Raw genomic sequence first — 22,602 nt, 5'->3', positions numbered from 1 at the left:
ATCTGTGCCACAGTCAAACTTTCACAGAACTGTGATTTGATGTTCGTTTATATAAAAGCAGGCTCTCCTCTGTCTTTTCAAGGTTAAAGCTTAATTAAATCGAATGGAGGCAGCTGTCATACAGGAAACCGTATGTCATCAGGCTAGAGAGGCTGTAGCAGTTTGAGGAAAGGCCGTCAGATCAATGGATTTTTGACCACCTTGCTCAGATGGCAGTCACTGGCTCACAAATGAAACACCACTGAAGGACTGGTAATGGTGGATAGGGGCCAGTTGGGCTGCTATTCAAGCATGGAGGCAGGATGCAGAGGTAGAGACTATCTATAATTGAAGGCCAAGATCAGCAGATAGTATCAGAGTATTGAATATATGTGGAAACTGACCAGATTAATAAGTGAGAAGGGAGAAAAATATTTGTCTCTAGGGGTGGGGGGGGAAGAGGAGAAAGACCGTAAGATCAAAAGGTATAAGAGATGAATTAGACCATTTGGCCCATCAAATCTGCTCATTTCATCATGACTAATCCATTTCTCTCTCAGCACCAATCTCTTGCCTTCTCCCTGTGTATCTTCGTGTTCTGACTAATCAGAAATCTATCAATCTCTGCCTTAAACACATCCAATAAGTTGGTCCCCACAGCTGCCCATGGCAACAAATTTCACAGATTTGCCTCTCTCCAGCTAAAGGAATTCCTCCTCATCTCCATTCTAAAGGGACGCCCCTCTATTCTGAGGCTGTGTCCTCTGGTTTTGGACTCCCCCACCATAGGAAGCACCCTGTCCACATCCATTTTATCAAGGTCGTGATAGTGAATGAGGAGAGGATGTTTCCTATGGTGGGAGAGGCTCAGATCTGAGGATACAGTTTCAGAATAGAGGGGCATCCTTTTAGAACGAAGATTGGAAGGAATTTCTTTAGCTAGAGAGTGGTGAATCTATGAATGTGTTACGACAGGCAGTTGTGGAGGCCAAGTCTTTATGTATACTTAAGGTAGAGGTTGGTAGATTCTTGACTGGTCAGGGCATGAAGGGATATTTCTTCAGCGGTTTGAATGGGGCACAACTGCGCAAGCGCGTGGAGGTCGGCCGGAGAGTACATCGGGAAGAGTTTAAAAAGAAGATGGATTTACAGAGCAGGTGTCAGAGTAGTGGGAGACAGGGTAGGAAGGCTTTAGCTCAATGGGGCTTTGGCAATAAAGGCCTGGTAGGTTATATGTTTAAAATAAAAACTGAGGGTATGTGTGTGAGGCCGTTTTTTTGTGCTCGGTGTCAGATGTGGGAGGTCCTGGAGACTCCCGGACTCCTGGGTGACCACATCTACACCAGGTGTGTCAAGCTACACCTCCTTGGGGACCGCGTTAGGGAATTGGAGCTGCAGCTCGATGACCTTCGTCTGGTCAGGGAGAGTGAGGAGGTGATAGAGAGTAGCTATCGGCAGGTAGTCACCCCGGCACCACAGGAGACAGAAAAGTGGCTAACAGTCAGGAGAGGGAAGGGCAAGAAGCAGGTGCTAGAGAGTACCCCATTGTCTGTCCCCCTTAACAATAAGTATTCCTGCTTGAGTACCGTTGGGGGGGGGGGGGCGGTGGCCTACCTGGGGAAAGCAACAGCGGTCGTGCCTCTGGCACAGAGTCTGACCCTGTGACTCAGAAGGGTAGGGAAAGGAAGAGGATGACAGCAGTGATAGGGGACTCTATAGTTAGGGGGTCAGGTAGGCGATTCTGTGGACGCAGGAAAGAAACGTGGATCGTAGTTTGCCTCCCAGGTGCCAGGATCCAGGATGTTTCTGATCGCACCCACGATATCCTGAAGTGGGAAGGAGAACAGCTGGAGGTTGTGATACATATTGGTACCAACAACATAGGTAGGAAAAGGGAGGAGGTCCGGAAAACATACTACAGGGAGTTGGGAAGGAAGTTGAGAAGCAGGACCACAAAGGTAGTCATCTCAGGATTACTGCCTGTGCCACATGGCAGTGATGATAGGAATAGAGTGAGGTGGAGGAGAAATGCGTAGCTGAGAGATTGGAGCAGGGGGCAGGGATTCAGATTTCTGGATCACTGGGACCTCTTCTGGGGCAGGTGTGACCTGGACAAAAAGGACGGGTTGCACTTGAATCCGAGGGGGACCAATATCCTGGCGGGAAGGTTTGCTAAGGCTATTGGGGAGAGTTTAAACTAGAATTGCTGGGGGTTGGGAACTGAACTGAAGTGACAGAGAAAAGGGAGGTTGGCTCACAACTAGAGAAAGCTTGGAGACAGTGGGAAAGGGAGGATAGGCAGGTGATAGAGAAGGGACGCGCTCAGTCTGATGGTTTGAGATGTGTCTGTTTTAGTGCAAGGAGTATCATGAATAAAGCGGATGAGCTGAGAGAGTGGATCAGCACTTGGAGCTATGATGTTGTGGCTATTACAGAGACTTGGATGGTACAGGGGCAGGAATGGCTGCTTCAAGTGCCAGGCTTTAGATGTTTCAGAAAGGACAGGGAGGGAGGCAAAAGAAGTGGGGGCGTGGCACTGTTATCAGATATAGTGTCACGGCTGCAGAAAAGGAGGAAGTCATGGAGGGGTTGTCTACTGACTCTGGTGAAAGTTAGAAACAGGAAGGGGACAATAACTCTACTGGGTGCTTTTTATAGACCACCCAATAGTAATAGGGATATTGAGGAGCAGATAGAAAGATAGATTCTGGAAAGGTGTAATAATAATAGGGTTTTTGTGGTGGGAGATTTTAATTTCCCAAATAGTGATTGGCATCTCCCTAGAGTGAGGGTTTAGGTGGGGTAGAGTTTGTTAAGTGTGTTCAGGAAGGTTTCTTGACACAATATGTAGATAAGCCTACAAGAGGAGAGGCTGTACTGAATCTGGTATTGGGAAATGAACCTGGTCAGGTGTCGGGTCTTCCAGTGGGAGCGCATTTTGGAGATAGTGATCACAATTCTATCTCCGTTACCATAACATTGGAGAGGGATAGGAACAGACAAGTGAGGGAAATGTTTAATTGGAGTAAGGAGAAATATGAGGCTATCAGACAGGAACTTCGAAGCATAAATTGGAAACAGATATTCTCAGGGAAATGTACGGAAGAAATATGGCAAATGTTCAGGGTATATTTGTGTGGGGTTCTGACTAGGTACGTTCCAATGAGACATGGAAAGGATGGTAGGGTACAAGATCCTTGATGTACAAAGGCTGTTGTAAATCTAGTCAAGAAGAAAAGAAGAGCTTACGAAAAGTTCAAAAAACTAGGTAATGATAGGAATCTAGAAGATTACAAGGCTAACGGGAAGGAGTTTAAGAATGAAATTAGGAGAGCCAGAAGGGGCCATGAGAAGGCATTGGCAGACAGGATTAAGGAAAACCCCAAGGCATTCTACAAGTACGTGAAGAGCAAGAGGATAAGATGGTGAGAGAATAGGACCAATCAAGTGTGACAGTGGAAAAGTGTGTATGGAACCGGAGGAAGTAGCAGAGGTACTTAATTAATACTTTGCTTCAGTGTTCACTACAGAAAAGAATCTTGGCAACTATAGGGATGACTTGCAGTGGACTGAAAAGATTGAGAATGTAGATATTAAGGAGGAGGATGTGCTGCAGCTTTTGGAAAGCATCAAGTTGGATAAATCACTGGGACCAGAGGGGATGTACCCCAGGCTATTGTGGGAAGTGAGGAAGGAGATTGATGAGCCTCTGGCAATGGTCTTTGCATCATCACCAAGGACGGAAGAGGTTCCAGAGGATTGGAGGAATGCGGATGTTGTTCCTTTATTCAAGAAAGGGAGTAGGGATAGCCCAGGAAATTATAGAACAGTGAGTCTTACTTCAGTGGTTAGTAAGTTGATGGAGAAGATCCTAAGAGGCAGGATTTATGAACATTTGGAGAGGCATAATATGATTTGGAATAGTCAGCATAGCTTTTTCAAAGGTAGGTTGTGCGTTACAAGTCCGATTGAATTTTTTGAGAATCTGACTAAGCACATTGATGAAGGTAGAGCCGTAGATGTAGTGTATATGGATTTTAGCAAGGCATTTGATAAGGTACCCCATGTAAGGCTTATTGAGAAAGTAAGGAGGCATGGAATCCAAGGGGACATTGCTTTGTGGATCCAGAACTGGCTTGCCCACAGTACAAAGAGAGTGGTTGTAGACAGGTCATATTCAGCATGGAGGTTGGTGACCAGTGGTGTGCCTCAGGGATCCGTTCTGGAACTCCTTCTCTTCGTGATTTTTATAAATGACCTGGATGAGGAAGTGGAGGGATGAGGTAGTAAATTCGTTGATGACACAAAGGTTGGGGGTGTTGTGGATCGTGTTGAGGGCGGTCAGAGGTTACAATAGGACATTAGACAATAGACAATAGGTGCAGGAGTAGGCCATTCAGCCCTTTGAGCCAGCACCACCATTCACTGTGATCATGGCTGATCATCCACAATCAGTACCCTTTTCCTGCCTTCTCCCTTTATCTCTTCACTCCGCTATCTTTGAAAGCTCCATCTAACACTTTCTTGAAAGAATCCAGAGAATTGGCCTCCACTGCCTTCTGAGGCAGAGTGTTCCACAGAACCACAACCCTCTGTGTGAAAAAGTTTTTCCTCAACTCCATTCTAAATTGTCTACCCCTTATTCTTAAACTGTGGCCTCTGGTTCTGGACTCCTCCAACATCGAGAACATGTTTCCTGCCTCTAGCGTGTCCAATCCCTTAATAATCTATGTTTCAATCAAATCCCCCCTCATCCTTCCAAATTCCAGTGTATTCAACCCCAGTCGCTCCAATCTTTCAACATATGACATTCCCACCATCCCGGGAATTAACCTCGTGAACCTGCGCTGCACTCCCTCAATAGCTAGAATGTCCTTCCTCAATTTTGGAGACCAAAACTGTACACAATACTCCAGGTATGGTCTCACCAGGGCCCTGTACAACTGCAGAACGACCTCTGCTCCTATACTCAACTCCCCTTGTTATGAAGGCCAACATTCCATTAGCTTTCTTCTCAGCCTACTGTACCTGCATGCTTACTTTTAGTGACTGATGAACAAGGGCACCTAGATCTCGTTGTACTTCCCCTTTTCCTAACGACATCATTCAGATAGTAATCTGCCTTCCTGTTCTTGCCACCAAAGTGGATAACCTCACATTTATCCACATTAAACTGCATCTGCCCACTCATCCAACCTGTCCAAGTTACGCTGCATTCTCATAACATCCTCCTCACATTTCACACTGCCACCCAGCTTTGTGTCATCTACAAGTTTGCTAATGTTACTTTTAATCCCTTCACCTAAATCATTAATGTATATTGTGAATAGTTGTGGTCCCAGCACTGAGCCTTGTGGTAGCCCACTAGTCACTGCCTGCCATTCTGAAAAGGACCCATTAATCCCTAGTCTTTGTTTCCTGTCTGCCAACCAATTTTCTATCCATGTCAGTACCCTACCCCCAATACCATTTGCTCTAATTTTGCACACTAACCTCCTATGTGGGACCTTATCAAAGGCTTCCTGAAAGTCCAGGTACACTACATCCACTGACTTTCCCATGTCCATTTTCATAGTCACATTCTCAAAAAATTCCAGAAGATTAGTCAAGCATGATTTCCCTTTCGTAAATCCATGCTGACTCAGACCTATCCTGCCACTGCTATCCATATATGCCGTTATTTCATCTTTTATAATTGATTCCAGCATCTTCCCCACCACTGATGTCAGACTAACTGGTCTATAATTGCCTGTTTTCTCTCTCCCTCCTTTCTTAAAAAGTGGGATAACATTAGCTACCCTCCAATCCGCAAGAACTGACCCTGAGTCTATAGAACATTGGAAAATGACTACCAATGTGTCCACGATTTCTAGAGCCACCTCCTTAAGTACCCTGGGATGCAGATCATTAGGCCCTGGGGATTTATCAGCCTTCTGTCCCATCAGTTTACCCAACACCATTTTCTGCATGATACAAATTTCCTTCAGTTCTTCTGTTACCCTGGGTCCTCTGGCCACTATTACATCTGGGAGATTATTTGTGTCTTCCCTAGTGAAGACAGATCCAAAATACCTGTTTAGCTTGTCCGCCATTTCCTCGTACTCCATAATAATTTCACCCGTTTCTGTCTTCAAGGGCCCAACTTTGGTCTTAACTAATTTTTTCCTCTTCACATACCTAAAGAAGCTTTTACTATCCTCCTTTATATTCTTGGCTAGCTTACCTTCGTACCTTATCTTTCCCCCCGTATTGCCTTTTTAGTTATCTTCTGTTGCTTCTTAAAAGTCTCCCAATCCGCTGGCTTCCCACTCATCCTTGCTGTGTTATACTTCCTCTTCTTTATTTTTATACTGTCCTTGGCTTCCCTTGTCATCCACGGTTGCCCCTTACTCCCCTTAGAATCTTTCTTCCTCTTTGGAATGAACTGATCCTGCACCTTCTGTATTATTCCCAGAAATACCTGCCATTGTTGTTCCACTTTCATCCCTGCTAGGGTATCCTTCCAGTCAACTTTGGCCAGCTCCTCCTTCATTGGTCCATAGTCCCCTTTGTTCAACTGTAATACTGACACTTCTGATCTTCCCTTCTCCCTCTCAAATTGTAGATTAAAACTTATCATATTATGGTCACTACCTCCTAATGGCTCTTTTATCTCGAGTTCCCTTATCAAATCTGGCTCATTACACAACACTAAATCCAGAATTGCCTTCTCCCTGGTAGGCTCTAATACAAGCTGCTCTAAGAATCCATCTCTGAGGCATTCCAAAAACTCCCTTTCTTGGGGTCCAGTACCAACCTGATTTTCCCAGTCTACCTGCATGTTGAAATCCCCTATAACAACCGTAGAATTACCTTTGCGACATGCCAATTTTAACTCTTGATTTAACTTGCACCCTATATCCAGGCTACCGTTTGAGGGTCTGTAGATATCTCCCATCAGGGTCTTTTTGCCCTTATGGTTTCTCAGTTCTACCCACACTGAGTCTACATCTCCTGATTCTGTCCCCCCCCCTCGCAAGTGACTGAATTTCATTCCTCACCAACAGAGCCACCCCACCTCCTCTGCCAATCTGTCTGTCCCTTCGATAGGATGTATATCCCTGAATATTCATTTCCCAGCCCTGGTCCTCTTGCAGCCATGTATCTGTTATTCCCACAACATCATACTTGTCAATTTCCAACTGAGCCTCAAGCTCATCCACTTTATTTCTTATACTCCGCGCATTCATATATAATACTTTAAATCCTTTTAAAGTAATACTTTTACTCCCCTCACCTTTCACATCGATTCCTATTGCACTTGGCCATACTGTCCGATCCCTTCCTGAGCTTTCTGCCCCTTTAATTCTGTTGTCTTTCTTAACTTTTCTTATTCTCTCTTTCGCTTTAACTCCATTCTTATATTTCCAGTTCATCCCCCCCCTCCCCACCACTTAGTTTAAACACACCCGTGTAGCAGTGGCAAACCTGCCTGCCAGAATCCTGGTCCCCCGTCTGTTAAGGTGCAACCTGTCCCTTCTGTACAATTCATCCTCACCCCAATACATATCCCAGTGGTCCAAAAATCTAAATCCCTGCTCCCCACACCAGCTCCTCAGCAACACATTCAGATCCCCTGTCTCCCTGTTCCTGTCCTCTCCAGCACAAGGAACAGGAAGCAAACCGGAGATAACCACCCTGGAGGTCCTGCTTTTCAGCCTTCTTCCGAGTTCTCTGAAGTCACGCTTCAAAATGTCTCTCATCTTCTTCCCGACGTCATATGTGCCGACATGCAGCACCACCTCCGGCTGATCACCCTTGAGGATGCCCTGCAATCGGTCCGTGATGTCCTGGATCCTGGCACCAGGGAGGCAACACACCATCCTTAAATCCCGCCTGTTGCCGCAGAAACCCCTATCTGTACCTCTCACTATGGAGTCCCCTACTACCACGGCTCTGCCTGATGTCTGTCTCCTCGGCTTTGTTTCAGCACCAATTTTTGACTCGCAGACCTGTCTGCCTCTCAGACTGGCACTGTCTTCTGTCCGGACAGCTTCCAAGAGGATGAACCTGTTTTCAAGAGGTACATCCCCTGGGGGCTCCTGTACTCCAAGCATCCATCCCTTCCTCATCGTCGCCCCCCCCCCTTCTCTCTTCCAGTATCTTCAGTGTGACCATCTCGATGCAGGTCCTGTCCAGAAAAATCTCTGTTTCCCGGATGAACCCCAGGTCATCCAGTTGCCTCTCCAGTGCCTCAACACGGTCCTTCAGGAGCTGAACCTGGACACACTTTCCACAGTTGTAGCAGCCAGAGGCACCATCAATGTCCCTAACCTCCCACATCATGCAAGCAGCACACTGAATCAGTTGACCTGTCATTTCTTCACCAATTCTCACCCTCTCCAACTGTGGCATAGTCTCCCTCAGCCTCCTCACCGAAGACTCCTGAGCATTGATAGGATGCAAAACTGGGCTGAGAATTGGCAGATGGAGTTTAACCCAGATAAGTGTGAGGTGGTTCCGTTTGGTAGGTCAGATATGATGGCAGAATATAGCAGTAATGGTAAGACTTTTGGCAGTGTGGAGGATTAGAGGGACCTTGGGGTCCGAGTCCATAGGACACTCAAAGCTGCTATGCAGGTTGACTCTGTGCTTAAGAAGGCTTACGGTGCGTTGGCCTTCATCAATCATGGGATTGAGTTTAAGAGCCGAGAGATAATGTTGCAGCTATATAGGACCCTGGTCAGACCCCACTTGGAGTATTGTGCTCAATTCTGGTTGCCTCACTACAGGAAGGAAGTGGAAATCATAGAAAGAGTGCAGAGGAGACTTACAAGGATGTTGCCTGGATTAAGGAGCACGCTTTATGAGAATAGGTTAAATGAGCTCGGCCTTTTCTCCTTGGAGCGATGGAGGATGAGAGGTGACTTGATAGAGGTGTACAAGATAATGAGAGGCATTGATCGTGTGGATAGTCAGAGGCTTTTCTCCAGGGCTGAAATGGTCAGCATGAGAGGGCATAGTTTTAAGGTGCTTGGAAGTATGTACAGAGGAGATGTCAGGAGTAAGTTTTTTTTACGCAGAGAGTGGTGAGTGCGTGGAATGGGCTGCCGGTGGTGGAGGCGGGAACGATAGGGTCGTTTAAGAGACTCCTGGATGGGTACATGGAGCTTAGAAAAATACAGGGCTATGGGTAAAGCCTAGGTTGTTCTGAGTTAAGGACATGTTCTGCACAGCTTTGTGGGCTGAAGGGCCTGTATTATGCTGTTTGTTTTCTATGTTTGTATGTCTGTGATATGGTGAGACAGCAGGAGATTGGGGCTGAGAGGAATCATGGGTCAGCCATGATGAAATTGTGGAGCAGATATAATGGGCCAAATGGGCTAATTCTGCTTCTATATCTTATGAACTTGGAAGGGGCCCAAAACTGGAATGGTCTGCAAGTCAAAACTCCAAGTGAAGCCTCACCGGCACTTTATAAAGCCTTAACATTACATTCTTGCTTTTATGTTCTAGTCCTTTTGAAATGAAGCCTAACATTGCATTTGCCTTCCTCAGCACAGACTCAACCCGCAAATTAACCTTTAGGGAATCCTGCACAAGGACTCTAAAGTCAATTGGCACCTCAGATTTTTGAATTTTCTCTGCATTTAGAAAATAATAAGCACTTATTTTTTCTACCACAGTGCATGACCATGCACTTCCTGACACTGATTCCATCTGCCACTTCTTTGCCCATTCTCTTAATCTGTTTAAGTCCTTCTGTAGCGTCTGCTTCCTCAAAACTACCTGCCTCTCCATCTATCTTTGTATCGTCTGCAAACTTGGTCACAAATCATCAATTCCATCATCAAAATCACTGACCTTTGACATAAAAAGTGGTTCCAACTCAGACCCCTGTGGAACACCACTCGTCCCTGGCAGTAAATCAGAAAAGGCTCCTTTTATTTCCACTCTTTGCTCCTGCCCATCAGACAATGCTCTACCCATGTTAGTATCTTTCCTGTCACAACATGGGCTCTTAACTTGTTAAGCAGCCTCCTGTGTGGCACTTTGCCGAAGGCCATCTGCAAATCCAAGTGCATAACATCCACTGATTCTCCTTTGTCTATCCTGTTTATTACTTCTTCAGAGTTCCAACTAATCCGTCAGGCCAGACTTTTCCTTAAGGAAACCATGCTGATTTTGGCTCATTTTAACATGCACTTCCAAGTACTCCAAAACCACATCCTTAACAATCAACTCCATCTTCCCAACCACTGATGTCAGACTAACTGGTCTATAGTTTCCTTTCTTCTGCCTCTCTCCGTTCTTGAAGAGCGGAGTGACATTTGCAAATTTCCAGTCCACCAGAACCATGCCAGAATCTTGTGTAAGATGTTTCTTCTTTTATGTTACTGCGAAGGCTAACAAAATGGCTTCTTTGTTATGTTATGATAAAAATGGCTTTTCTGTAATAATAACTGCGATGTAAGGAGTTCTCTCTCTCTCTCTGCTTGTTTGGGTTATATTATTGATAAGAGAGCTAATGAACCAATTGGGATATATGTTATTCTTTCTTGTGTGTCTGTAAGCTATTGTTTTTCGTGGGCTTAGGGCAGAAGGCGTGATGGGGACAGGGAGAGGAGGCGCGATGCTGCAAGCTGGGCGGTGGAACGGACCCCGAGTGGGAGTCCGAGGGTCTTCAGCAAGGAGAGGAGATGAAGACAGACTCGTGTAGAGTGTCTGGTCGACCACTGTGGTTGGTACCAGGCGGTGGGTCGAGGAGGTTAGAGGGGATCGAATGGTGGAAAGAAGACTCCGTTAATTGAGCCCCAACTGTGTGCACGAAGTGGTTGAACTTTGATAAATTTGGCGCCTTTTACTTTCCTTTTATATTTTATCTCTATTAATTACATAGTTCCAGTAAGATCTATAAAGTGTAATCACTTAATCGCATATGGTGTACTGTCTGTTACTTGGCGGGGTGGGGTACATCACACAGCATCTACGCAAACTTGATTACCTAGTTTGGCAGGGCCAAAGGCAGAAGCGAGCTGAGCGAGCCTGAGGCTTACCGGGGGCTAAATTTGGGGGCTTCGTCCGTGATTGGATTCAGTGGGGTGCTGTATGATTGCCCTGTTTAAATCAGTGCTGCTGTGTGTTGGTGGGATTGCGGTTAGTAATGTGTGTCTCTGTGGGATTGCTGGTTATTACTGCAGGCGTGTTGGGTGGGGTGGCTCTTGGTACCCCGGAGGTCTTTGTTCGAGTTCAGAGTAGTGCTGACGAGTTGGTGGTGGGACTGCCAGTGTCTATTGGTGCCCCAGGTGAGGTGGGACCATGGGCTGTCCATACTGTTAGGAGAAAGAGGAAAAAGTGGTCTGATTCAGAGGTAGTGTCTGCGAATAAGTGTTCCAGCTATGGCAGGCTCCGCCTGGCTTTTAGGATATTGTCCATCCCTAAAGGGGCGGAGGCGTACGAGATGTGGGCGGAGTGGATCTCTCAGTTGTTAGATGAGTGGCAGTGCTCGGTTGAGGGAGAGCGGCAGGGATTGGTTGAAAGTTTGAGTAGGCGGGCCGTTGACGGTGTTATAACTGTTCGGGTCAATTACCCCGTAGTGACAGCTGCCAGTTATCTGAAAGTGGGGGAAAATACGTCTGGTTCGACTGGAAGTAAAATGCAGTGCCTGGGGGGCTTTCCATACCTGTATCAGGAGATTGGGGAAAAGCTTTCAGTGTATCTTTCCTGGCTAGGGGGGCAGCTAAATTTCTTGCAGTGCCAGGGAGATCATTTAAGGGGATCAGTCCCTTCCTCAGTTGTTCAGCTGATCAGAGAGGTGACGGGAAACTTAGTGGAGGCCCAGTGGGGGAATGGCTTGGGGTCTCTGGGGGAGCACATTCCGAGCAAGGTACCAAGGAACTTCTGGAAGGAACAGACCTTATTCCTGACGGCTTAGAGGGACCACGCCCCGTGTGTCATTACGGATGGATGGAAGCTATGCTAAAGCCATCCTTGACACCGGGGCGCAGGTCAAGTTGTTGTACAGTTCATTTTACAACCGGTTTCTGAAGCATTTACCCTTGACAACATTAAGGGCACTGGAGATTTGGTTGCCAGTGATTACCCAGAAGATGACTATTGATCAGTGAAACTGGAGTTCATAGGGGCATTGTCTGTGCACCCAGTGTTTCGAGCTGCTTGTGAGGACGAGTGAAGCAGCCTTGGGCCAGTACTGAATTTAAACGAGAGCCGATTGTGGTACGGCCTGGGGGAAGTATCTGAGGGTGAGACCCTCTTAGTAGATGCTGCGAAATACCACGAGGGAGGGGAGTTGACCGCTGAAGACACCTCGGTGAGAGAGAGGTCACAGTGACTGGACCCTGTAGCCGTGGAAGATGTAGGCAGTGTGTGTGTGGATTATTGGAACCTGAAGGAAAAGAAACGGGGCCCTGGACATGGGACAGGGAGCTCCGAATTGCAGTGGGGGCATGAGTGAGAGATTGAGAGAGGAGTTGGCAAGCAGACCCGAAGTATCCCCAGTAGTGTCCGAGCCTGAAGGTTTTAGGTGAGGGGGTACGGAGGTCTCGGAGGATTAGGAAACTCCCAGACAGGTAGCTAGGTGTTCTTATACATCAGTCACTGAAAGCAAGCATGCAAGTACAGCAGGCAGTGAAGAAAGCTAATGGCATGCTGGCCTTCATAACAAGGGGAATTGAGTATAAGAGCAAAGAGGTCCTTCTGCAGCTGTACAGGGCCCTGGTGAGACTACACCCGGAGTACTGTGTGCAGTTTTGGTCTCCAAATTTGAGGAAGGACATTCTTGCTATTGAGGGAGTGCAGCGTAGGTTGACAAGGTTAATTCCCAGGATGGCAGGACTGTCATATGTTGAAAGATTGGAGCGACTGGGCTTGTATACTTTGGAATTTAGAAGGCTGAGAGGGGATCTTATTGAAACATATAAGATTATTTAGGGATTGGACACGCTGGAGGCAGGAAGCATGTTCCCACTGATGGGTGAGTCCAGAACCAGAGGCCACAGTTTAAGAATAAGGGGTAGGCCATTTAGAACGGAGTTGAGGAAAAACTTTTTCACCCAGAGAGTGGTGGATATATGGAATGCTCTGCCCCAGAAGGCTTTGGAGGCCAAGTCTCCGGATGCTTTCATGAGATGGATAGAGCTCTTAAAGATAACGGAATCAAAGGTTATGAGGATAAGGCAAGAACTGGATATTGATAGTGGATGATCAGCCTGATCACAGTGAATGGTGGTGCTGGCTCAAAGGGCCGAATGACCTGCTCCTGCACCTATTATCTATTGTCTATTATTGTCTATTGTTTGAAGGAAGTGGGAGGACCAGTTCCACCAGACAGAGGAGAGTGGTGGTGGAGGAGAACTGGTTGGGTCTGGTGTCCAGAAAGAAGCAGAGAGCTTTGAATCCCTCCTGATGGTGGATGGAAGTGCATAGGGACTGGAGTGTGTTAAGTGTCATGGATGTAGGTAGGCAGGAACTGAACCGGTGGGGATAAAACAGAGCTGAGGTATGCAGATGTAAGTTTGGTGGGGCAGGAACAAAGAGAAACAATGGGTCTACCTCGACTGCTGGTTTATGGATCTTGGGTAGGAAGTAAAAATGGGAGGTGCGGGGTAAGTAACTATAAGGATTGTGGCAGTGGATGGGATTAGATTAGATTAGATTATGAGAACATGCAATCCTTTTTTATTGTCATTTAGTAATGCATGCATTAAGAAATGATATAATGTGCCTCCAGAATGATATCACAGAAACACAAGACAAACCAAGACTAAAAAACTGACTAAAACCACATAATTATAACATATAGTTACAACAGTGCAAAGCAATACCGTAATTTGATAAAGAACAGACCACGGGCACGGTAAAAAAAAAGTCTCAAAGTCTCTCGAAAGTCCCATCATCTCACGCAGATGGTAGAAGGAAGAGAAACTCTCCCTGCCATGAGCTTCCAGCGCCGCAAACTTGCCGATGCAGCACCCTGGAAGCACCCAACCACAGTCCGACTCTTGAGTCCGTCCGAAAACTTTGAGCCTCCGACCAGCCCTCCCATACCGAGTACCGAGCGCCATCTCTGCAGCGCGCTTCGACCCCGGCCCCGGCAACAGGCAACAGGCAAAGCCGAGGATTTGGGGCCTTTGTCTCCAGAGATTCTCGATCGCACAGTAGCAGCGGCAGTGAAGCAGGCATTTCAGAAGTTTCTCCAGATGTCCCTCTGCGCTTCTTACGTCTGTCTCCATCAAATCAGGATTGTGCACGGTACCTACTTACAAATACAACATCGTTTCGGAGCGGCCACGTGCGCTGCATCGCGCCGCCATCTTCTCCTCCCCTGGTGATCCCCAGGGTTAATATGATCAGTGAAAGTGTGGGTGACAATGGCCTGGTGCTCTTCAGTGGGGTCCTGTTTGAGGGATATGTAAGAGGTGGTGTCTGGGAGTTGCCGCCTAGCCTCAGCAAGGTAGAGGTCAGTTTGGCAGACTACTACTGCACCCAGTATTGATTCTTGAAAGTTCATTACTAATGTCTCCACAATCTCTTCAACCACCACTTTCAGAATTCTCGAGTGTACACCATCTGGTCCAGGTGACTTGTCTATGTTCAGACCTTTCAGTATCCCAGGCACCTTGTCCCTGGTAATGACAACTTCATTCACTTCTGACCCCTAACACTCTCGAATTTCTACCATACTGCTAGTGTCCTCTACAATGAAGACGGATGCAAAATACTTATTCAGCTCATCCACCATTGCCTTGCCCCCCCATTACAACCTCTCCAGCATCATTTTCCAACAGTCCAATATCTACCCTTGCCTCTCTCTTATACTTTATATATCTGAAGAAAGTTTTGTATTCTCTTTAATTTTACTGGCTAGCTTACCTTCATATTCCATCTTTTTCCTCCTCTGACTTTTTTTGTTGCCTTCTGTCAAGTTTTTTTTTAAAAGCTTCCCCATCCTCTAACTTCCTATTAACCTTTGCTCTATTATAGGGCCTCTCTTTGGCTTTATGTTCTTTGACTTGTCGTGTCAGCCATGGTTGTACATCCCTATCTTTGGAATACTATTTCTTCTCCAGGATGAATCAACCCTGAGCTTTCAAAATTGCTGCCAGAATCTCCAGCATCGCTGCTCTGCCATCATCCCAGCTCCGCTTCCATTCAATTTTGGCCAACTCCTCTCTCATGCCTCTGTAATTCCCTTTACTCCACTGTAATACTGATGCATTTGACTTTTAGCTTCTCAAATTGCAGGGTGAATTCGATCATATTATGATCACCGGCCCCTGGCCCTTAAGGATTCATTTACCTTAAGCTCTCCAATCAATTCCAGTTCATTGCACAACGCCCAGTCCAGAACAGCTGATCCCCTAGGGGTTCAATTACACTCTACTCTTAAAAAGCTATTTCATAGGCATTCTTACAAGTTCCCCCTCTTGGGATTCAGCACCAACCTGATTTTCCCAATCTACCCCCATGACTATCATAACATTGCCCTTTTGGCATGCATTTTCTATCTCCCATTGTAATTTGTTGACCACATCCTTACTACTGTTTGGTGGTCTGTATACAACTCTCATCAGGGTCTTTTTACCCTTGCGGTTCCTTAGCTCTATCCACAATGATTCAACACTTTCCGGCCTTGTGTCCCCTCTTTTTCTAATGATTTGATTTTTTTTTAACCAACAGAGCAATACTGCCCCCTCTTCCTTCTTGCCTGTCCTTTTGGTGTTAAGCTCCCAGCTATAATCTTCCTACAGCCATGATTCAGTGATTCTTAATGTCATACATGCCAAACTATAATTGTGCTACAGGTTCATCTGCATTATTCTGTATACTGTGTGCATTCAAATGTAACACCTTCAGTGCTGTATTCATCATCCTCTTTGATTTTGTCCCCCTTTTACATTTCATCTCATCCCATTGACTGTAATTGTTTTTCTATTATCAGCCTCTCCTTGCTAGGACTCTCATTGCACACAGCCTCAGTATGTAAACCAACCACCCCATCCTCAGCGTTATCACTCTGGCTCCCGTAGCCCTACCAGTTTAGCTTGAACCTGCTCCCACAGCCCTAGCAAACCTGCCCGCAAAGATATCGGTCTCTCTAGAGGTTTAACCCATTCCTTTTGTATAGGTTGTACATTCTCCAGAAGAGTTCCCAATGATCCAGAAATCTGAAACCCTGCCCCCTGCACCAGTGCCTCAGCCATGCATTCATCAGCCTAATCATCCTATTCTTACCATCACGGTCATGTGGCATAGGCATCAGTCCAGAGGTTGCTACCCAGGAGGTACTGTTTTTCAGCTTTCTACCTAGCTCCCTAAAATCTCTCTAGGATCTCCTCACCTTTCCTACCTATGCCTTTGGTGCCAATATGTACCAAGACTCCTGCCTGCTCACCCTCCTTTAGAATGCTGTGGACCTGATCAGAGACATCCCTGACCCTGGCACCTGGGAGGCAACCTACTATCTGGGTGTCTCTGTCGTGTCCACAGTATTTCATCTCTGCTCCTCTATCCATGGAATCTCCTATCAACTTTGCAGTCCTCTTCACCTCTGTTCTCTTCTCAGCCACAGTGCCAGAGACCCAGTCACTGCAGCTCCACCCGATAGGTCATCCCCCTCAACAGTATCCAAAGTGATGTACTTATTATTGAGGGGAATCTGCACTGGGTGCCCATTTCCCTTCCTTCTCCTGATAGTCACCCAATTACCTGCCTCCTGCAAGCTAGAGGTGACTACCTTCCTGTAGCTCCTATCCATCACTTCCTCAGTCTCCTGGATGAGCCTAAGGTCATCGAGCTGCAGCTCTTGTTCATTAACATCTTCTCTGAGGAGCTGCAGTCAGTGCACCTGGCACAGATGTGGTTATCTGGGGGGCTTGAGGTCAATCAATTCACACAAAGAACACAACATTGACCCTGGAGCCATTCTCACTGCACTAATTGTGCCTTAACATTCAAAGATGAAGAATAACGAAGACAAAGAAACTTACTAGGTACTTGCCTCACCAAAGCCACTCCAACACTAACCCACTCACACAACTTGTCCTGCCTTATTTTTATTTACCGTTCACCCTGTTATGGATTCTGTTCACTGCCTGGGCACAGTTTAACTCCAAAAATTGCCACGAAGCCCTGCCTTTTTTTTAAATCTTCATTCGCGGCCCTGTATGAAGTTGCCTTTTCTTCTTGTGCTCCCATTCACTGATTTGGCACAGTCGGACTGTGTTTTGCGGGGCAGTTAGCATCTTGATGAAAGGTAGTACCTGTAACAGGCATCACGTTTGGTCATGAAGTCAAGATCTGGGGAATTATAAAAAAGAATTGTAGAGCGGGTGATGGCCTGAAAATCAGAGGATGGTTCATCAATGAATAGTGGCACCTACTTTATTGGTAGAGCTTGTGACAAGGTTAAGTTTGCACATGAAGGAATGGATTTCTGTAAATGGAAGAGCGGGTTGTCTACAGGAAGTTAATTCCTGGGACCATTATTGTAGCACTGGTTATAAGCATCTCAGTCATGTCCATGTGGATTTAGAATTCTGATGACAGGGTATAGGATACATAAATGGTGAGGGGTTTAAAAAAAAGAACAGTATGTTGAGCATGAAATTCATTGTGTAAGGACATAAAGGTAAGAACTTTGAGGGTAGTTGTTCAGAGTCGAAGCAGATAAGCAACAGTAGGAAAATAATGGAAAAAAGATAACTGGAAGGAGGAATGGGATCAGTTAATAACTCATCAGGGGAGATGAGTTATTAACTTCAAACTTTCTGCATAATCACTCAAAGAGTTGAACTGCATGTGCATGTAACGAGAGCTGTATAACTCATATCCTTCTACCCTAGGCCACGAACTTATTAATCACCCCTGCTGTGGACACTTTCTGGAGGTCCAAGATCCGTATGCTCCACGACCGCTGGACTAAGTGTGTAAATGTAGGAAGGGACTGTGTCGAAAAATAAATGTGCTAGGTTTTCTAAAATTGACTCCTTCTACCTTAGGCCACAAACATATCAATCACCCCTTGTAATACAAATCAAGTCTGCATTTTCTCTTTTGACTGTACCTCATCCTCTCTTCCACAACTCATTTTCTATGTGTTCCAAAAAGATTGATACTGAAGCTTGGGAAAAAGCACAGGCACATTCAACGGCAGTAAACTTATTTGAGCTGACATACCTGGATGAAAAGTGATAAACCAGTTCATTGGATGTCAGCTTCTCCAAAGTTCCACGTTTTGGTAAAATAACATGTCAGCTTTGCAAAGATTCTTGGAAGGAAGCTCTTATGAAAAGTGCTCCTAATCTTAAAACTAACGCTGTCTTTGTCAGAGTAGATATGAGCTGTCAAGGGAAATAAGCAGTTGCTTGATAGCCTTAAAGCCATATTCTCTTTTTAGTTAGATTCCATTCTTCAAAAGACGTCAGCATTTACATGCTTATTTGTGGATTGTGCTATTCTTTTGGAATAATAAATGAACCAAGCAGCATCCCTGAACTCCCAGTTGACTGAACCTCCATTCAGTTGCCAGTTTCAAGTAATTCTGACTGATTTCATGATTTATTTTATCTATTGAGATACAGCACCGAATAGGCCCTTCCGTCCCTTTGAGCTGTGCGCCATGTAACGTCTAATTTAAAACAAAAGAGGAAATGTGCGGATGCTGTAAATCTAATTAATCCCTAGCCTAATAGAGTCATAGAAAAGTACAGCACAGAAACAAGCCCTTCGGCCCATCTGTCCATGCCGGACCATTTAAACTGCCTTCTCCTCCATAGCCCTCCAGATCCCTATAATCCACTTAGCTATCCAAATGTCTTGAAAACGTTGAACTCGAACTCGCGTGCACCACTTGTGCTGGCAGCTTATTCCACACTCTCACAGTCCTCTGAGTGAAGAAGCTTTCCTTCATATTCTCCTTAAACTTTACACTATTCACCCTTAACCCATGCCCTTTAGTCATAGTCCCCTCCAACCTCAGTGGAAAAAGTTTGGTTGCACTTAAACTATCTATGTATACCTCTCAAAACGTTGTATACCTCTATCAAATCTCCACTCAATCTTCTATGTCCTAGGGAATAAAGTTCTAACCTGTTAGGCAACCATCGACTACCACTCTCTGGCTTCTCCCACAAGGCCTCATCTTGAAGGCCGAGTGACTGAACCTTCTTGACCAACTTCTCATGCGCTACCTTGTCAAATGCTTGTTGAAGTCCATGAAGTCAACATCAGCTGCTTTGCCTTCATTAACTTTCCTGGTAACTTCCTCAGAAAAACTCCGTAAGATTGATTAGACATGACCTACCACACTAAAGCCATGAACCACACCTATCCTTTCCCATATTTACTTTGAAACTTAAGGCATTATGATCACTAGGTGCAAAGAGTTCCCTCACATAAGCTTCTCTCGCCTGCCCTGTCTCATTCCCTGAAACCAGATCAAGTATCAAACACTCTGTCATTGGGACTTCTATGTACTGATTAAAGAAACTTTCCTGAACACATTTAACAAACTTTGCCCCATCTCTAGTCCTTTTACGGTATGGGAGTCCCAGTCAATATGCGGAAAGTTAAAATCACCTCGTGTAACAACCTTGTGTTTCTTACAACAGTCTGCAATCTCTCTGCAAATTTTTTCCTCTAAATTTCTTGGACTGTTGAGTGGTCCATAATATAGCCCAATTAACCTGGTCATACCTTTCTTATTCCTCAGTTCCACCCATAAAGCCTCACTAGATGAGTTCTCCAGTCTGTCCTAACTGAGCACTGCTGTGATATTTTCCTGACTAGTAACGCCACACCTCCCATTCTGTCACGTCTAAAACAATGGAACCACCGGACAATTTACATTGAACCTACCAACCAGTGCATTTTTGAGGAAACCCATGAGGCCAAGGGGAGAATCTACAAACTCCTTAGGGACGTGGCAGGAATTGTCCTCAACCGAAATGCATTGCATGAAAAAAGTCTTAAAATAATGTATAATTTATACATGTATCTGTGTCTTCCTGTAACAGATATTAGGCACTCAAAATGAAGCATGTTATCACTTCCATCCAGGTGTTTTTAACCATCTTTGTTACATGTATAAATTAAGATTTTTTTCACGCAGTACATTTCAGTGTTTCGTCAGGTCCCAAAGTTTTTGTAGTGACTAAAGCAAATGAATATGTACAAAACATTGTTTTCAAAATGCTCAAAATTAGATGACTAATTCTTTTGTTCTTCCAGGGCAGAGGTCTCAAAAGAACTGGAATAGTTATTTTTAATAAAGTATAAGTGCAGATATTTCTATTATCAGCTGAAGATAGTATTGCATTATACTGCAAAACATTTAATTGAGGAAACAAGGTTTCAACCTGTTTGGGTGGTATTAACTAATCTATGTTGTAATTCAAAAAAGACATTTAAAATGGTAAAGCAAAAAAAAGATGTATCTTTGACTGCATTCCAAAATGTATAGAAAGCAATTTCCCTGCAATACTGCAGTCCCTGCTGGTTAATGCACATCTTCAAATGTGCCTTAAGAGGCTCCAAGCCATCTAGCTTAGAAGCTTATGCAAAACCAAAGTGCAACAGATTTCAGTTTTCTCATGTGAAAACATTGCCCTGGAGTCATTTTAAGTGCTCATTGCTACCAAATGTCATAGATGATAGTTTTAAAATTTATTAGATTGGCAGAAACATTTCAAGTTTATAGAAATTCAATTGTAATTCAATTAAAACAGAAATTACAGAGATTTATGTAGTGTAAAATATGGAATACACATACTTAAGATTTTTTAATAGATTTGCAACTTATTAAATAGAATGAATTTGTATCTTTTGCAGCAGCTATCCCTAGTATCAAGCTGAGCGGCTGGATGGAAACTGCATTGAAGCTCTCAACTCAATATGCTAAGGCTGTGCCACCAGACTTGAAGTAGAGTGGAAGGTATGATGCATCTCATCTTTGACTTTTGCATTTCAACATTGGCACTTGAAATTTGACTCTTCCAGCCATGCAAAACAGAAATGGGCCCTTCAGCCCACCATGTTTATCCTAACCTTTAGGTATCTATCCATATTAATCCCACTTTCCAGGACTTGGGCCCTAGCCTTCAAAGTATTCATGATTCACGTGCTCTTCTAGATACTCTTTAAATGTTGTAAGAGTGTCTGCCTCCACCATCAATACATATAATGCATTCTAGATTCCAACCATACGCTGGGTAAAAAGTCCCTAATTCAGATTCCCTCTAAACCTTTTATCCCCCACCTTAAACTGTGCTCTGTAGTTTTCTCTCAACACCGAGACGAGCAAACACAGTTTATCCAGGTGCTCGAACTTCAACAACGTCCTGATAAACCTCCTCTTGCAGTGTAGTCCTGTCCTTCCTAGAGTGAAGCAAACAGATCTCTGCACAGTACAACCAGTGATTTACGAAGCTTTATAGCCCGTTATATTTTACCCCACCTCCTCTCCCCCAACCCAGCACCAATGGAAGCGGTTGTCATAGTCATAGAAAACTACAGCACAAAAACAGGCCTTTTGCCCCATCTAGTCTATGCTGAACCATTTAATCTGCTTACTCCCATCGACCTGCACCAGACCATAGCCCTCCATACCCCTCCCATCCATGTGCCTCATCAAACTTTTTCTTAAACATTGATATTATAATGTCATCCACCACTTGCACCCTGGATGTGCATTCCACTCACTACCCATGAATGAAGGAGTCCCCCCTCATGTTCCCCTTAAACATTTTACCTTTCAGCCTTAACCTTTGACCTCTAATTCTAGTCCCAACCAACCTCAGTGGAAAAAACCTGATTGTATTTACCCTGTCAATACCCCTCATAATTTTGTATACCTCTATCAAATCTTCCCTGAATCATCTATACTATAGGGAATAACCTATTTAATCTTTCCTTATAACTCAGGTCCTCCAGTCCCAGAAATATTGTTGTAAATTTTCTCTGTATTCTTTCAATCTCATTTGCATCTTTCCTGTAGATACGGGACCAAAACTGCACACAATACTCAAATTAGGTCTCATCAACTTGTTATACAACTTCAACATATCATTCTAACTCGTGTACCCAATACATTGATGTATGAAGGCCAATGTGCTTAAAGCTTTCTTTGCAACTCTATCTACCTGCAATGCCACTTTCAATTAATTATGGAGCTATATTCCCAGATACCTTTGTTCTACAGCTCTCTTTCATGCCCTGTCATTTACTGTATGGGACCTATCCTGCTTTGCTTTCCCAAAGTGCAACACCTTACCCTTGTCAGCATTAAATTCCATCTGCCAATTTTTTTTTTTAGCCCATTTTTCCAGCTGGTCCACATCCTGCTACAAATTTGGATTGTCTTCCTATCTGTCCACTACAACCCCCCCATCTTGGTGTCATCCTCAAATTCGCTGATCCAGTTAACCACATTGTCATCTAGATAGTTGATATTCAGTAGATTACAAACAACAATGGACCCAACATCGATCCTTGTGGCACTCCACTAGTCACAGGCCTTCAGTCAGAGAGGCAACAATCTACTACCACTCGCTGGGCTACTCCTGCAAAGTCATGTCTAATCCAATTTATGACCTCATTTTGAATGCCAGTTGACAACCGTCTTGT

The 22,602-nt window shown here is 44.8% G+C and overlaps 1 long non-coding RNA gene across 2 annotated transcripts in view; it reads left to right on the top strand.

Moving 5' to 3' along the window:
- LOC134344254 (uncharacterized) overlaps positions 1-22,602 on the top strand; it is a 132,702-nt gene that overhangs the window by 74,805 nt on the left and 35,295 nt on the right. For both annotated transcript variants that reach the window (XR_010017402.1, XR_010017401.1), the window contains exon 3: positions 20,809-20,911. This is a non-coding gene — a long non-coding RNA (uncharacterized LOC134344254). The remainder of the gene's footprint in view (positions 1-20,808; positions 20,912-22,602) is intronic.

This window comes from Mobula hypostoma, chromosome 3 (genome assembly GCF_963921235.1).
Source record: "Mobula hypostoma chromosome 3, sMobHyp1.1, whole genome shotgun sequence".
Classification (NCBI taxonomy): domain Eukaryota; kingdom Metazoa; phylum Chordata; class Chondrichthyes; order Myliobatiformes; family Myliobatidae; genus Mobula; species Mobula hypostoma.
This window is presented reverse-complemented; position numbering and strand designations above follow the sequence as displayed.